General features: G+C 33.6%; 1 protein-coding gene across 3 annotated transcripts in view; it reads left to right on the top strand.

Moving 5' to 3' along the window:
• The window catches only part of LOC116173588 (protein N-terminal asparagine amidohydrolase), a 40,283-nt gene that overhangs the window by 12,732 nt on the left and 13,105 nt on the right, over window positions 1-14,446 (top strand). Inside the window, exon 1 of one of the 3 annotated variants that reach the window (XM_031491201.1) lies at window positions 7,566-7,814. The exons of the other annotated variants lie outside the window; for them this stretch is intronic. The gene's annotated coding sequence lies outside the window, so the exon portion shown is untranslated. Of the gene's footprint in view, window positions 1-7,565; window positions 7,815-14,446 lie in introns of those variants that run through there. 3 annotated transcript variants of the gene reach the window in all.

Consider the following 14,446-nt stretch of genomic DNA (forward strand, 5'->3'; position numbering starts at 1 on the left):
CTGTATTAATAGTCAGTGGTATTAAGTGGTATAATTAAAGTCAACATTTTCTTTGTTTATAATAAGAACTGTTGAAGAAAACTAATGGATTTTCCTGTAATTAGTAAATGCTATAATAAAAATAGTGAAGATGTTTTATATACCAGTGAAAGTACTTGCGGTCTTTCATTACTCAATTCATTTAATGACTTCTGTGCAGTATATAAAAAAGAAGTGGAAGTAGTCGCATCAATCAATCGTACTTTTTTCGTAATTATTGCAAATATAGGTAACCAAACACCACTCCTAGTTAGTAAATCATCGCCAGACATCTTGGTAGAATATCCCATTTCATAGCGCACTTTAAAATCTATTAACTAGTGTCCAAGTATTCCCGTTGCCGAAGAATGATTGTTTAGTGGGTAATTAGCTATTTTATAAAGTGCAAGTCAAGTGTAGACGACGATACTTCTAATTTAGTCAAATCCCCTTTTTTACGGCAATGCCCTATAGTTATGCTATATTAAGGATAAAGTGGTATAATAACCCTCATTACAAGAATTACTCGATCACGTTTTATTGTTTTAATGCGGCACAGCGTTGCCTATTACAACCATAATTTTAAGGCAAATATTCCATGACAAACATAAACTAATTGAGTACTTATTATAGAGATATGTGATTAAATTTATGTATTTTAATGCAATTTACTTATATCTTAACAATCATCCGCACTAGACATTTCGATTATTAAACCGTAGGGTGTTGTTAGTAGTTGTCCAAGCGTATATTGGCAGTAGTATTATGTGGTTTTAAACACGGATTAAAGCGGTCGTTCCGGTTCATATTTTTATTATTTACTACGTGCCAGGGATGGGTGCATTATCCGCATCACCGTACCATCATTTTGCATCTAGTATTAGTATGCAACAATGTTATTCCCACACCTTCTCACTTATTCTTCGTATCGGGCGACTAGTAAAATGACAGAAACTATTATTCAAGACGTTCTCATTCTTATTTCCATTGCGTTTGTTTAATAATTCGCATTATTTAATATATTACACGGTTGTCTTTTCATTTCATACCTTGATTCTCATTTATGATTCAAAGCGCTTTACACATCTGCATAGTTGCACTAGAAATCGCGAAATATATGAAATTTAGCCAAGCTGGAGCCGTAGCTACCCCGTGGCCCGTAGCGAAAGTGGAATTTGCTTCAATGGAAATCAAAGTTTGAACTAGTTACAGAATTGAATAATCTTTGAAGTAACGTACCATACGACCGTATGTACCAGTGAAATTTTTAAGGGATGCTTAGCCCACATAAGGGGATGAAGTGTGAGTTTTGTGTCTTTTTTACACACTAGAGCATTTTTTCTGGTAACTAATTTATTCTATTACACAATTTAACGCGAATTTGCATTGATGTTATTAATTTCTGTAAATCTCTAATTTTGTCCTTGTTTTTATAATAAAAAGTAAACAGTTATTGATTTAGTTTTAGAATTTCATTTACTATAAAAAGGCAAATTTGTTCAGCTTAACAGAAACCGAGCAAAGTTTATGAAGAAATTGAAGAAAAAACGTTAGCTACACTTTCCTTATTTTATTTAATAAGACCACAAAACTATATATAATTGGTTGTCAATAGACTCCATCAATTATTATTAGATTATTACGAATGCGTTTACACTTATTACATGTGCGATAAAATTCTGAATAATGTATACGGTTCATCTTCATCTTATGGTTACATGAAAAGAGAATAAAAAAGTTTAAAGCAGAAACGAAAAAAAGTCTATAACTAAGTACAGTAATAAATGATATCAAGGGTTTACGATTTTAAAATTTTTATTTCTAAAAATATTCTGGGATATAAATTAAAATATAAATAATATAAATATTTGTAGGAAATAAAGGACTTGTATCAACTAAATTTTATTCAAGGTTGATTTATTTATTACTTGGAGAAGACATCACAAGTGTGAAGGTATTTTTATTGATCCTGGTTAATACACGAAGTGGAATGTTTTTATAAAGAAATGCAAAATATGTAAAAGGAACACTCGAAGCAAAAAAAAAGAATTAGCTCTAATATTTTAACTTCAGTTGGTGCACGCTACTGGGTTTTTATGCTGCGGACAACCTGTACCTTCATCCATTGAAGTATACCTGCTTAGTCAAATAATGGTATTGTCTATACTGGACAAACAAGATTTAGGTTTTGGCGGATTCTTTTATACTAAAAGCACAATAATGCTAGTATTGTGTTCTCACGAGTTTATGGCAATAAATGCAATCGTTTTTCCAGAACACGTCAATTTTCGTTGCGATTTTAAGCTCTGAGACAATTGAAATAACAAACAGGCGATGCCCAAGTATTGGGCCCTGAGGTACACCGCATTTAACCTCAACGTTATCTGATGCTGTTTCATTCAGCTTGAAACCTTCCTTGTAGATAACTAGAAATTAGTGCAGCTGCCCCAACCCAATATAATGCAAGATGGACCGAAGAATGAAGGAGTAGTAAACGTTAGATAGTTCAAAGGAATTTTCGAGCTTGAACTACTCACAAAATACACGTACTTCTAAAGATTTTCTACTACAACTTGATTGCACTTAATTTTTTCAATCCTGTAAAGGGCTTCAGATACGGCACGATTGATCTGTCGAATCTGTTGTTTCAGTTTTTGGAGTGTAATTCGGCCCTTCTCAGGGTTGAAGTTATGTAAATAGTATCATTTAATTTGGATGTCCCCCTCAAAACTAAAATTGACCGGTTCGAGCGTTTCTGACAAAACTGTCGGTAATGTATAGCTGCCATCTTATCTCGCCGCGCACAGTCGCATACGCCATTTTGTAGAGTTTACGTCGGTGCCCTTGGGTACATTTTCTTTAAAATTTAAATTAAAGCGCTGATAAAGAGCTCGATCAAATATTCATTTCAATTATATTAACTAGTTTTTATTACTACGTTTACTTCATTTACTTGGATGATTAATAATGTTTGTGAGGATGTTTTAAATTTACTTTATTGATTTCCATATATGTGCAAATTGGCATTTCAGGCACTCAACTTCAGTATATAAAATTTGAAAGAAACGAATTTTCTTAATATAATTATTTTCTTGTATATAGAATTAACAAAAGCTAAATTTGGTGATCAAAAGTTATAGCGGAAAATCAATCTTTAATATAGCAAAGTAGGCAGTAGGTCTTCTTGTTTGCAAAATCGAAATCAGATTTCTACCTTCTGTTAAATGAAAGTGTTACTTAATTTTCATGGAAAATTTTCAAGCGAGTCAGTTAAACTTAAAAGAATGTTAAAAAAACTGCCCTTAAATCAAATATCGGAGATAAAACAATCGAGATTTGACAGACATTATCGTCTTTTGTTTCCCACGCACTCTTGAAAATTCAATGCCTATTTAGATTTATTTAACGCTATCCCAAAATGGTGCGATTTAGATCGGAAAAAAACACTTCACGAAATTTTCAAGTAAATCCGTCGATGACACATAGTACCTACTCTTGTTACAATTCTTCAAAATCAGTAGAGGTATACATATTAATTGTCTATGCTTGACTATGCTGTCAAAGTCTCTTGTTTAAGTTGTCTAAACATATAAACTACCTAACGTTCTCAACGTTTTATAGCTAACTTGAAATATGAAGAAATCTTTCGGCATCGCAGCTTTAAAGAAACTGGAAATTTATGACACATTTATATAAAACCGGCGAGAGTATTATGGTCGCTTTAAAATTTTTATGACAATGGACGGGCATATTCTTACGATTACTCTTTGTACTTAATTACAATTATGTAGTATTAGCAGGACTACTGCTAACATTCTTTAAGAAAAAATATTATGTGATATACGGTTAGTTCGATTCGCATATCACATTTCTTGCGTATGTAATACCTTAACTACCTCCATTATGTTGGTGAAGCGCTTACCTATAATTATCGACTGGGATATTAGTGCGTACCTACCAATTAGGTTCATTAAAAATATAGAGAGAGATGCATGAACGACCTCCGCACAAAACGTAACTGCTCTCTAATGGAGCATTTGCTGAATCAATTAAAGAACCGATACTCGGATGCACGAGGATATAATTCGTTGTTCGAGTCTATAAAACACTACGAAACTACGATTTCCTGCTTTCTACCTGCACGATGTTTGTTTTCTTTATTTAAAGGACTACTACGTGTATTGTTCTTGTTACATGGTTGGAAATTTATGTCCATTATTCCCGATTTATTTCGTAATTTTTAAGAAAATTTGCTTTTACCTACATACACTTTGTTTCGTTCATTTAAAAGTTAACGGATTGTGGTTATTTAATATAAGCAACTTCAAATTAAGAATAAGATCGCTTACCGTTTTTAAAAATCGTAAATTTTAAGAAAATTCAGTGTCAGCTGCATGGTAATATTTAATAGTCATAGCGATTGCTAGAGAGGCGCAAAAGTTGGTGCGCTTTAGTCAGTGCCACAAACAAAAATCAAATTTGTGAGTATGAATTTATACCGTCGCTCACCTTATTTCGAAGTCAACATGATAAAATGAACCCAAATTAAATTATCATCGGCCCCTACAATTAACACAAAAAGACATTATTTATATACAGTTGCAGATGCAACAGTTTGCGGCACGTGTCGCGTTGGGTACGACCTTATACCCTTTAACATTGTGACCTAAACTCTGCGTGGCTATAAAGGGGCACGGGTCATTTACATCATTCAAAACTGCAATTTTATTATAAGAATCACAGACAACATAGTATACAACATAGAATTAATCATATTATTATCACATCACAAAATACTGCAACGGGTTTGAGCGTTCAATTGGCAATTATGTAATCTCAACAAGTCCTTATGATTGTATTTAGTAATTTATTTAACACATCAGAAATATGTACCTGAAAATTGTAGAGGACATTTTCATGTTTAGTAAAGTAAACAGGATATATTTTCACTGAAAGACGGTAGCGTACAATTTAACCTGAATGTATAAACCTTAAGATGTGCAAATATAAAATACTATTTGATAAATATCTTTTGAATTACAATAAACACAGTACATTCTTCGGGTGCGAGGCGGTTTTAACGTGACTTCTAAAGCTCAGGCGAGGTTCGCGATTTTGCAGATGGTAGCTACGAACAATAACATGTATCAGTCTGGAACGCATATTCCAATAAATTTTGAATCTCGTGCTTTTTACCTGAGCTTTATAGAGATGTGATAGCAGATTTAAAGTTTCTCTTGATTTTATAAACTTTCGTGTAATGGACTGCTCTTTATCTATGTAAATATTTACCTTTGGGATGTTTAAATATTCAATTGTACCCAGAACTACAATGAGCTTTATTTGTATCACCTATTGTGATTTCAAGTTACGATTATAGATACCTTGACAAGCACACAATTTGTCTTCAATAGAGCTGTATATGTAGATGGTTATAGATTTTATCTTCAAAAACTTCAATGCACGACTTTAAAATTTATTAATCATTTCAGTCGTGGCTATTCTCCTCTATTAATGTATACAGAGTGTTACAAATCGCAAGTGAAAATCATTAAGGTAAATGACAGGATGTGACGACGGCAACTTACTGAGTCATCTTCATGAAAGGTTCGTTTATTTTGATTAACAAAGGCTATTATTTTATTATGTAGGTTAAATGTGAAATTTCTGTTAATACAGCGCAAAAATGTTTCCATCGTCCGTATTTTGTTATAAAAACATATTTGAAGCAATTAGGTATGTAAGACGTGGGCCGAAGTCATTATGATTATGAACATCCATTTTTACTATCTCACAATATATGTCACTCTTGAATAAAAGCTTCATCATAAATACGCGAGTTAATCCACGCATATTGAAACACCAATCAAATCTACAACAATAAAATAAAGTTAACAAATGCCACACGCGTACCGTATTTGGACGTAGACTGAAAGATTTTGAATCCTTTTACTGTTATTATAATTAACTGCTCAAATAAAAAATGCGCCACTAACTGAGAAATCTGATAACGAATTCTTTAACTAAATCTATAAAAGTTACGTGAACATGAATTTATAACTTCAGTAATATGAATAATGATAAAATGGAAGGTATTAGCTAAACTTTTATTTAAGAAGTCATCTAACCACCTGGTGTGCAAGACTATAACAACTAATCACGCATTGCGGCACTAGAGTGATACCATTAAAGGTATTGTACAAATCTGCAAGTATCATTTGCCATAACACAAGTTCAAGTATGTACCATAAAATAAATGAAAAATTTGAGTGAAACAGTTGGAAATTGCTGGTAATGAGGATTTGTGTTCAAAAAATCATCAAATTTTCCCCATTGAAATTTGTTTGGAATGGTGCATTTAAATGACTGTGGGGGCGTCCGGAAGTGGGTACCGACAAATGGAATATGGTAGAACCCCGACACGATCTTATCGATCCATGGCAAAGGTTGAGTTCTCGGTGCCTTCGGGTGAATCAAATAATGTACGTATAGGTACTCGGTTCTATTTCAGTTGCTGTTTCATTAATCGAACCCGCTTCTAAACAGATTTCAAAATCATTTAAAAATTTCAGCTCTTCCTCTTATGTCTAAGAATATCTGTACCAAATTTGGTTCCAATCGGTTCGGCCGTTTCGCCGGAAATGAGAGTACAAGACAGACAGACCAACAGGCTAGTCGACATGATCGAGATTTTGCCTAATTGGGATTACTGGTGCATCAAAAGGTGTATTTCCGTAAAAAAGTGGGGGGGGACATTTTTAATCCCAATGCAATACCTCCCTTACAAAGGTGCGGGTGGTAAAAATGGTTATAATTATGTGTTTTTAGACTGTTGTAGAATGTAGGTATCGAATCTTATTGTAAGTAAGTAAATCCAGATCTGTCCCTGGTTTAGTGTAATTCGATTGTTCTGTTTTATTGTTGCTGAGAAAACAAAAGGAATCATGGGATATTATAACCAAATTTTATATCACACATTACATCCTGGATCCCACATACAAAATAGACTTTGTACGCCTAAAATGGGGCGTTACAGATTTATGTTTAATGATTTACTTACCTACTGCTTGTTGGCGACTAGTTTACAATAAAGTTCATACGTTTGAATTGAATCAATGAATGACGACAAATATATCAAGGACATTTTGTAATATGTGCATATCCGGCAACCAATCTGCATAAACTAATATTTTTATTGTACTTATTGGTATTCCATAGGAAGAGTTTTACGAAAAATATTGTGACATGCATGAATTTCTTTAAATTTGTGTTATTTTATAAACGATGCGAACAACTAATAGCAATAATAATTTTAAAAGCTGGAATAATTTTGGAATAGAATGTTTACGTGTACATAAATATTAAAATGGCATACATTAATTTTTAAAGCTTCGAACCGTTCGGTTGGAGATTACTATAAAATGATAAACCGTAACCGTCCACTAAATCAGTAATGTCCACCTAGAAAATCTGAATTGGACAAAGCTTTAACCGTTAAGTTAAATCTAAAAGCTCTACCACATATAGCAGTTTCAGAGGTAGAAGGATTCAGTGCGCGCTCAACTCGTGTTGCGTTCGTTGGTCAAGCAAATCCTGTTATTGTTGATATTCGGACACATACACAACGTGAAGATTCCAATCGGCAACACACTTCTTTTCAATTGAAATTATCGTTTATTGCATAAGAACTCGTTCCTTATTGCTTGCAATGAGAGTGCGACTATTGTGTACTTAATTCGCGGATTTTGCGAGATATTTCGTTTTCAGATACTGGCTAAATTATAATTCAAGTGCAGGTGAGTTTTAATTTACTTTTCTTTGCTACTGAATATTAATTCAGAAAATGTGCGCCAGGCATTTTGATATGTGTCTATTTCCAATATCCAAAACATCTTGTTTTTGGCAAAGAGAATGTGTTTTCACCTTTGCATGATCTATGTTCTCCAAAGAATTAGTAATTCCCAAAATTACCTACAACAAAATTGTCCATACATTGTAGTATACTTAAAACTGTTTAGATGTATGTATACATTACATTCAAAAATAAGATCATTTGCATTTTATTCATTTTCACAGAAACGGAAATGTTTTGGGCAATTTTGCTGTGGTGTTTGGTATACGAATTTTCCACTGTGTAACTCGGGGATAAAGTTACTACATGAACACCTTTGAAACAACGGTAATTGATGCGGATTAGGACAGATTTTATTTAGTGGAATATTACCATTTTTTAAGGATCTAAAAACCTCTTCACTTTGCAATAATTTGCGATTATTCGCAAAATATAAGCCAAAGCACCTGCAATACATAAAGATTTAAGACCACACACACACGTCAGTACTTAACTAATAATTGTCCAATTAATCAATTCCAGTGGGGACCACGCAGCTTCTATGTATTAAAATTACCGTCCCGTGTACGCTAAAGTCTGCACTATCAAATAATTACTCCCCCTCTCTTTCTATATTATTTTCCATTCGCGGTTTCATAATTTACGATGCCATTAAACTCTGGTTTTGACACAGAGTACACAGCAGCATGTAAAAATTGTATTATTTAAATAGGTGATTATTATACTTTAGATGTGCGTCTCTTACATAATATAAAGACCGACTCCCCTCGGCGACAGACAAATAACATGTGTATATTACGGCCAATTAAATACACGGAGCGGTTCTTAACATTGCATCAAATGAATTCACTGGCGATGCTGTCATCACTTGTACGGCTGCTTGGTAATGTGTGAAATTACTGAAGTTAATAATCGTTTAATCGTTACAACTACTCTACGACAATAAAACAGGAAAAGAACTTGATTGGTTACGATAAATCTGAATCATTTCGTCTGAATGAATTATAGCGTTTCGCAATAAAATTTATGCATAATACTCTTTCTCCATTCGAATTTATAAAATATAAAATGGTTTCCGTGTTATTTACACTTCACAATATAGCACCGAATGCCCCGAATCTCACATGGAAATAAGAAATACAACACAGAATACACAATAGGTACAAATTAATTAAATTGGCGGTAGACCAAGTCCCATGTTTAGGTATATTATATTTTCTTATAACGATATATGTACCTACACATCAAAAAGCAATCAGCAATGAGTAAAATTCCACCTAACGTGGTTTAATATGGGAAGTTTGAATACAAACAATTTTAAATGCTATTTGCAAATCTTTGTAATTCTTAAAAAATCCTACCTACTCTCTAACGCGGTACAAATTCGAACAGGCAACACGCGTTCTTCATTATTTCTATACTCTGTTTTTTAACTAGGAAGACGGATTTAAAAACCTGATTTACACTGGAAATGTCACTAGAATCTAGTAACAAAAATAATAGACTCATTTTATACAGACATGTATTGTGGGTTGCGTGATGTGATTTTCTTTCACATTTGGAATAATCTTTATTAAAACCTGTTGGGTTCTTTTTGTCTTAGAAATCGCCTTTTATCTGTAAGTAACACATATTAAGAGAAATGAGGGGGAGGCGGTACACTCCTTTGGGTTATTATTTAGTAGGAACTCCTTTATAATTATGCATACATCATACTTTTAAAAGCGAATTATAATAAATAGGTAATACATTCATAATAGGTAATCATCCTGCATACATTTTTTTGGCCTTTGAAACATTATTTTGAATTGTAGTTTTAAATCTTTTATCAGTTGTATTACTACACAATCCACATTACAATTTACAACAAATGTTAAGTTATTGAACAAATTCAGAACAATGGAATTATACTCATATTAGTAAACAGCACAGTTCACTGCTTTATATATAAGCGATTTAGTCACTGTCTTCCGAAAGTTCACTAAAACTGTCACTGTCCTCCGATCCGAATGAAGTAATTAATGGTTCTATAAGGGTATCCATTAGGCCATCCAATCTACACACATTATTTTCTTCCTTAATAACGTGTTGCACACAATTCCGCCAATCGTTAGAGCTCACATTTGCAACAGCGTTATGACCACCGGAACGTTTCGAAGGGGTAACAATCCCAGTACTTCAATATTCTTTAATTATCCGGTATACTGTAGATCGTGCGACTCCTAAATATGTGTCATACTTTAATAACCAAATATATATCTATATCATTATTTACGTTACCTACCTGTGGTAGATGCAATCTTTAACACAAGCGTACCAAAATTCATATCCGGAGTATCAGCCAACATTTGTTTATGTGTTTATAATAAACTGCTTCTCGGAGACTGATAAAATGATCCAAGTTGAAGCGACTACGTTTTTTCAAAGGAGACAAGCTTGCTTTACTGGTACTTGGAGTTTGAATCCATCACTAATGCCAGTACACTTAGGACGCGAAATATCAACTTTAGTTCTTAAATGAACTGGTTTTTTTGTTAAAATTTATGCAAATGGACTCAGAACACACAAAAACTCAAAAATAAGTGCAACAGTTAAAGGACGAGACTCGCGATTAAATTTGACAGTTAAATCATGTCAATAGCAATTTTACCTGGGTGTAAAACGGGCGCAGCGCGAGCCAATAGAAACTAAGATTTTTTGCGGGAACTTTTAAATCCGTCTTCCTAGTTAAAAAACAGAGTATAGCTATACTACGGCACAAAGCCTACAGTTATCACGCCCTCTAACGCAAGGTCTACCGCTCATACGTCCTAACTTTATTACTTACTTTTTGAATGCTAAGCGTTTGTAGGTATGATCACTGCTCTATCAAAATGTATAGGTGTCTGGAAACTATAAAAAAGTTGATGCATTCAACGGATATCTTGGTAAACCACACCTTTAAGGAGGTAAATGATTAAAGGGTGCAGTGAATCAGAATAGAAATATTGCTAACTCACACCATTCAATAATAATTCAGATTCTTTATTCAATGGTCACACTAAATATTTTTTTTAATTTATTAGCAGTCAACGAGTATAGCTATTTGTGTATTAAGAGCGCAAAATGATATATTGTCGATTGAAAGAGACAGTTGACGCGCGACGAAGGAGCGCGGCAATCTCTTGAAATCGACAATCAATTTGCGCTCGAATTACACACAAGATTTTTTCTACAATCGAGCAGTTCACATATTTCTAGAAATTTAATTTGTTCACTCAAATCATTTTAATCTTATGCCCAAATGACAGATGTCATTTACTCGTTGTCATTGGATACTCTGAGCAATGCATATTTGATTTATAGTTAATAATTGGGAGAGCGAGCGTTTTTTCTATTTTGTCGCTTATAAGCGACAAAGTGACATTTCTCGAAAAAGATGACGTTTGCGTTGTCAAATACGAGCGCAAATGCCTACTTTGGATATCGATTGTAGAAAAAGTATTATAATCTGTTAGGACGTATGAGCTAAGCGGTGCAGCTTCTTCATGGGATGGCGTAATAACTTAAGGCATTGTGCCGTAGTATAGTTATAACTTATAATATAATCAGAACACGTGTTGTATGTTTCAATCGTAGATAGTAGGTAGGATCTGTACTTCCGGGGGCAAGTATACCTCTGCAATGTGAAACAATTTTCTGATGTGATGTGTCCGATATTTTGCTGATCCGTTTTTTGTCTGCTCTCAGAGTTCGAGTGGTTAAATTGGGGTGTCAATAGTTAATACCATTGAATAAAAACACTATTTTATTCAATGTTAATACTTATTGTCGCGCTTTCGTCTCTGTAAGAATAAGTTATATATGTCGTAGTCTTTTAGAGAAATCCGTCATTTCACGAAACGCCTAGTCATTTATATGAAACTGTGGCACAGTGTACTTTCCAGGGCCAAGCGATTGGATTCCGTTCCCATTGGAAATCGATAAATGGCATCCTTATCGATCTAGAAGGGGAAGGGAAATTACCCCACACGTACAAATTTTCAGCGTTTCACTAAATGACTAGGCCTCGGACTAGGCGTTTCGTGAAATGACGGATTTCACTAAAAGACTACGACATATACATGACAACGTCAAATGTAAGGCTCCAATTACATTAGAGTACTGGTTGCTATATCGACAGCAGACTTTAACAATCTTATTACTTAGGTACATTCCGAGGAAAATAATGACTTATCTGTCACATTTGAATTTGCACAATAATTCATCTCCCGTGCTTCCCTTAATCACTAGCGCGAAAAATGTAATAAGCACCACGGAATGTAGTTGGAACTTTGGAAGAATTAATATTCCTCGAAGCTTAATGCACTACTTACATTCCTTGTGGTTGAAGTTTTCTTCTTCTTTTGAATTTTTTAAATAAATATTTGATCATTTGTGAGAATGCTACATTGAACATTGTGTCATATTAAACAATTTTCAAGCGCGGGCAAAGAGATCCCCAGAGCGGGATTTACCCGCTCTTGTCCCCTTCTGGCTACGGCCCTGTAAATGTCCCGTTTCACGCTTTGGTGTGGTTCCTGTACAGCGTAGTGTTCTGCATACAGTGCATTGCAGTTAAAATGGGCCACTCTGGATAAGTCAATATCAAATGACTTACTAAGGGTTTTAACTGGAATACAAAGTATATCCCAACCCACACTATAATTTGACCTTTTCTTTTTTCTTAATAACTGAATTAACTGAAATGGTGGAAACATTTTGTGAAATATTGTCGCTTTCCTACGTCTATATAAACAAATTGCCTAAGAAATAATACAGGTGAGCATTTTACTAAGTGAGTTTATTCACACGATAATCAAACAGCGTGAAATTATAGTTTAATCGGCTATGGCTATGTGCACATAGAGTAAAATTACATGACCATTATATTCCTTATCTAATTTTCTAGCAAATTTATTTAATTTACTCAATACTTACGGCGTCTTTAATTACACTGTATTTTATCACTAACAAGAAATCGCTGAATAAATTTACCTTAACGTTTCTACCACGTACGGATACGGTTGATGGACAATGTAGAGATGGCCATAAAGAACCTTTTAATTTGTAAAATACGTCGATAATCAATCGGGAATTAACAAATGTGGATCCTTGCTAGAATAAATTAAAGCAAACAGCTTATATACCACTCATTCAAACGCACAAATTAAAATTAAATATGCATAAAATAATCTTATAGTCTGCTAATGTTTATATCTCGCCAAAATTAATCCCAATATATGTATATAATTTCGGGTTCTCTAACAGAACAGTTATTTCCATAAGGAATATGTTAATCAAGAATGGTTGACGATGTCTTATGTTATAATTTATTTGATTATTCTGTTTGTTCTTTAAATGCCAAAAAAGGTTACAAACATATTCTCAAAATTTCAGAAACCTACACTCCCATTTGGTGGATATTTGCATTTTCTTCATCAATTTGCCTAATTAAGTGTTAAGTTATTATATTTACCACAAAATCATCAGCTCTCATACTGTTGTAAGTGAGAGATTACTGAATTACTGATATTGAAGTAATCATTTTTACCATCAATTTATTATTATTGTTGTATGGCAACTCGACATTTTTATGCTCATATTGTGGATGGTTTTCAGATAAAAATTTAAAGATACACGTATTAAACTCCCACGCGGTGTGTTATATAAATTGCGATCTATTGGTCATCAAAGAGTATATAGATAACTACCTACCATTCAATTAATTCAATTTTGAAATAACTTTAAACGTGTGATTTATTACAATAATCTTTCGCTAGCTGGTATCTTTTAAAATCTTACCGCATACCCCAATTCATTATCTTTTTCTTTTATACTTCCACATCTTTATGGTAGGTACATTTTGTGGTCATTCTGATTTTTCTCAAGACATCTTTTACAACCTCCTTATTAGCAGTCACTAAGGGGTCAGGTGACTTCCCAGAAGCAAGACTTCCTGTATGTTAAACCGCTCAAGTAAACGATGAACATTTCGGCGTATATTGTTGTAATCCTCAATGGTCGGGAAACGTTTCTCGCAACTCCTGTATACACTAACGTATGGAGTACTCCCAAACTTCACTTTCGCATCTTATTCCCTTCTAAAGTAAAAGGCATGTCGGAGTAAACCTACATTACACGCTGCAACTAAAAAAACGTTTGTTTATAATTTATAAGTAATTTACCTACCTTGTAAATATTCGAAAGAAACTGGTAGTCTTGAAAAAAGCTGTTTTGAAAGGAAGGCACAAATCACTGAGGAAGGTGAGGAATTATAGGTCATGTTTTTGTTTTGTATTGGTACATATGCCTGGTTGCGGCAAATGATTACTAATGTGATGTTTTATAAGAGCGGTGCAGCATATGATTATATTGATCTCTCTGTATATGGTTTCCAGGGCGAAATGAACTTTTTAAATTCCTAGTTCATATTTACAGACATTGCCGAATTCTGCGAAAACCAATCGAAATGCAAAATATAATCAACGTTCTTATTTCTTTCCCAGGATGAATGATTAAAATTTAAATTCGTATTCAGGACACGTAAAGCGAAAG

Source organism: Photinus pyralis, unplaced genomic scaffold (genome assembly GCF_008802855.1).
Source record: "Photinus pyralis isolate 1611_PpyrPB1 unplaced genomic scaffold, Ppyr1.3 Ppyr1.4_LG6, whole genome shotgun sequence".
Classification (NCBI taxonomy): Eukaryota; Metazoa; Arthropoda; class Insecta; order Coleoptera; family Lampyridae; genus Photinus; species Photinus pyralis.